The sequence below is a fragment of the Sceloporus undulatus genome, chromosome 1, assembly GCF_019175285.1.
Source record: "Sceloporus undulatus isolate JIND9_A2432 ecotype Alabama chromosome 1, SceUnd_v1.1, whole genome shotgun sequence".
Classification (NCBI taxonomy): domain Eukaryota; kingdom Metazoa; phylum Chordata; class Lepidosauria; order Squamata; family Phrynosomatidae; genus Sceloporus; species Sceloporus undulatus.
This window is the reverse complement of record NC_056522.1, coordinates 130,884,768-130,888,965: the sequence shown is the minus strand read 5'-3', so window position 1 is coordinate 130,888,965 and position 4,198 is coordinate 130,884,768.

Below are 4,198 nucleotides of genomic sequence, written 5' to 3'. Positions count from 1 at the left end.
CCCCCTTGACTCACAGAATCACCCTCCAGTGTGGCAAAGAAATGTTAGCACCCATAAAGTTCCACAAGTTAGAGGAGAGGTACATATCACAGAACAGCCTCTTTCGTTCCTAAGCCCACAGACCAAAGAGTGCCTGGAAGCTCACATAAGTAGTATGACTGTAGAGCACAGATGGGGCCTCCCAAAACACCTCCAAGAAACTGTGAGAGCTTTCCATTCCTCCTCACCACGTTTCTGGTCAGGAAAAGCTGGGCCTCAAGATTCTACATATCACACAGTTTCAGGAAACTCTGTGCAGACTTTCTGGGTCAGGAGAGAAGCACCAGAGGGGAAATCACTGGGAAAAAGTTCTCTTGTCAATTCTAAAATGACCCAGCTTGCAAACAGTGCTGTGCACCTGCCTTTTCTTGCTGACACAGTCCAGAGTCTTCTGGAATTCCACATTCAGCGCAAGAAGATCCAACATGAGTGGGGCCTCCCAGTCACAGTTCAGAGATCCATGCATGCCTTTGCTCCAATGTCCTTAGAACTACGAAAGAATCCTTGGTCAGCTACAGGTGTGAGCGCCAGACCTGGAGGGAGATGGGAGGGCCTGATTGGAGAAAGAAGAGGAAGGACTACAAAAGCACCAGTGACAAGCAAAGTGAAAGTGGCAAATGAACACCTGGAGTTTGTGGCTCAAAGCACACAGGAAGAGCTGGAGAACCATGTCCAGAACCTGACCTTGGAACATAGGTGGCGCCTTCCCAAGCTGCTCCATGAGTCTATGAAAGCATTCATTCCTCAGACTGAGGAAATGGAGGAAGAAGCCAAAGGGGAGGGCAAGAAAGAACAGACCTTTATACATCACTGCCATCAAGCTTCCATGTTACCAGATTCTTCATTTCAAAGGTATGCAGAAAAAGAATGGAACTCCAGCTCAGAGGAAGTGCACAGTGATGACTCAGAGGCATTTTATGAAACAGGCTCGGACAGGGGAAAGACTTATTGGCTGGACTTTGAAAAGCCTGGCTGCTATCCTGGCCCAAAAGTCCAGCAAGTCATAGGAAACCGAGGAGCAAGACGCAGCTGGGAAGCTGGGAGAAGAGTGTGTGGACTAAGGGTGTCACAGAATATGATACCTTCTGTGAAGAGTACTGGGCAAGGTCCACTTGAGAGTCCACCCCTCTCTTTGTCTGTCTTCAGATCCAACAAATCCAGATCCAAATTAAAAGACATCAAGGAAGTGGAGCAATCCCTTGTAACACCTACCTGTTCCTGTTCCTGTCATTTGTCTGCTTCTAAGAAAGACTCAGTTTCTTGTTTGCGACCAGACACAGAACAACTATGGCAGTGGCAGCAGAGAGAGGAAGTCAAGAGAAAAGCCAAGTGGAGTAAAAGCTCCTCTTCTCTGCAATCAGAGCATCTTAACAGCCAGAATTCTTCTTCATCTTTGGAAGAAAGTATGAAGGACAGTTCCCCCCCAGAGCAGGAAGCACCCAGGGCGTACCCAAGCAGGCCCATTGAAGTTCAACAGTACACAACTTTCCTCTACCAGGAACATATGGATGCTGTCCTACTGCCATCTCTTCATGTTGAGTCTCATACTTCCTATGAGGACATTGCAAGTAGGAATTATAGGCGGGCAGGGAGAGAGAAGTGTGCAAAGCCACGCAGCCAGCTACATAGGAGAGGGAGCAGGCTCAGCTGGGGCGTGGAGAGGGCAAAGGAATTGCCACACCAAACTGTAGGAGACACAACCTTTGCATCTGTTGCAGCATCCCCAGCATCTTCAACAGCCGGAGAGCTAGGAGAATGGTCCTGTGAGTCCATCACCGGACAAAGCCACTATTTGAAAACTCCCCCCATCCTGAAAGGAATTGAGGGCTCCATCATGGGGCAACTGGTCCAGCAAGGCATACAAGCTTCTGACCAAGGTAAGGAGACCTCATCTGAGGCCTCTGGAAATTTGGAACAGCACTATAAAGAGGCTTCAGCTTCATCTGATAATCAAAACTGTGTGGATCTAGAGTGTGTTAACTTTCAAACTCATCTAGCACTGTGTTGCTTGCCACAGCTAGATGAAGATAGAGAAGGGGAGGATGATGGTAACTTCTCCCTTGATGAGAAGCAGCTGCACCCTTTCTCTGCAGGGGGAGCATCTGGTTTCAGCACTGAATATGAGTGGGAAAAAGTTGGAGACTGGGACAGTGATGACAAAGGATTTAAGGCAAATGATTGGCTAGGAAAGGAGAGAAACAATGACAAGGACATAGAAGAGTTGGACAGAAGTGAGACAGAGAGCCTGAGATGTAGAGAAAGTGCAGAACCCAGAAAGACAAGCAAAAAAGGACATGGAGGCAGAATTCCAGGGAAGGAAGAGAATCTGAGTTGGGGAGCAGAACATGAGGAGTCCACTTTCCTATGTGGGAAGTCAAGACAACAAGAAGCTCTTGGAGCAAAACAAACAGTGAACAAGATATCCGAGGAACGTGAACACCGCCCCGTTGATGAGATGGTCTCCCTAATTGCAAAGATCCTGGAGAGAAAATTAAACCTTCAGGAAGGGTATAAAATATGGAAGAAGTGCCAGGTTGATATAGGTCTCTGAATGTAACATCAAGGTATTTTAAGCAAAGATGTATTGATACTATAATGACATGTTTGCATATATATTTGTTTTCATTAACAGTGCAACAAACTGCAATATATTTATGTACTTTAATATTGTTATTAATCAAATAAAATTAATTTTTTAAAAATCTGGAATTTTGTTGGAATGTGAGGAAGAATGTTTTCTGGGAGAGGTTTGGGGATTGGGTTATATTTTGTATATATATTCTCATTTTTAATCAATATATCTCTATACAATTGCCTCTCTATTTGGGAAGTCCCCTGACAGAGACACTCTTATGACTCCTATATCCCGTTATTTCTGGCATTTGGTCGAGCAATGACACCTGCTGTATTGGTGGACAAAATGATTGAGAGTGGTGATGTAACAGTACTAGGGGTTGAAAGGATGGATTAAACTTCACTAAATAGCATAGATAAGAAATAACATATGGTACAAATGCTTTGCTTATACTGTGTCTTGACCTGTTCCCTCATGCTTTGTTCTTTATTCTGAGGCAAGAACAAGATGGACAGCAAGAGAGGGCATTTAGTAGTACAAATTCAACTTTTTTCACTTTTATACAAAAGGGAATTGATGCATTTCTTTTTTAAAAAAATAAATCTGTATCTGTGAGACTCAGCTACTCCATGTATTTTTCTTATTGGGACAGTATAGGACCGCTTACTGTGCCAAACTACATCACAAACCTATTGATCCCCAGATAACTAATATTTCCGCCCTGTCATGGACGGATCATTTCCTGATGGAGACGAAAATCAAGGCTTCTACCCAGATTCCCCCCCCCCCAGGGGTGGTGGACCTATTAGAATGGTCCACCCTCGAAGGCTGATGGAACCCAAAAGGTTCCAGGAAGCCCTAGAGGGGCACATGGTTGGAAATGACGGCGACTCTGTTGATGCCCTGACCGGTATCTGGGATACCGGTCTTTCTAAGGCTATACACAGTATCGCTCCCAAGCGCCCTCTCAGGCCTGCTTCCAAACGAAAGCCCTGGTACACGGAAGATCTCCAGGCGAGGAAGCAGGTTCTGCGACGGCTAGAGCATTGCTGGCAGAAACACCTACGCTTAGCCGACAAGGCTCTCCTAGACCGCCTTTTGGAGGACTATGGAGAGGCGATACGAGCAGCTAAGAACTCGTTCTATGGTGCTCGTGTTGCGTCCGCGGAGTCGCGTCCAGCAGAGTTGTTCAGGGTAGTCAGGGAGCTAGCTCCCTTCTACCCTGAACCAGATCCTTGAACCTTCTAAGGCCTGCTGTGACCAATTTAACAACTTCTTCGCGGATAAAACCTCTTGGATAAGCGAGGGTCTTAACGCCGGCGTTAGGGCAGAACCTAGAGTAGAGGTATCCAGAGCCTCCGTGGACTCCTTTAAACTGGATCAGTTTGAGTCGGTTAGTATCGATGATGTGGACAAGATCCTTAGAAGTGTTCGGAAGACAACCTGCTCTCCCGATCCCTGTCCCTCACGGCTAGCGGCTCAGGGGAGACAGGTGGTAACGTCATTGTTACACCGGATCATAAATACATCTTTGAGGGATGGGCAATTTCCAGCAAGCTTAAAATTGGCCATTGTAAAACCACT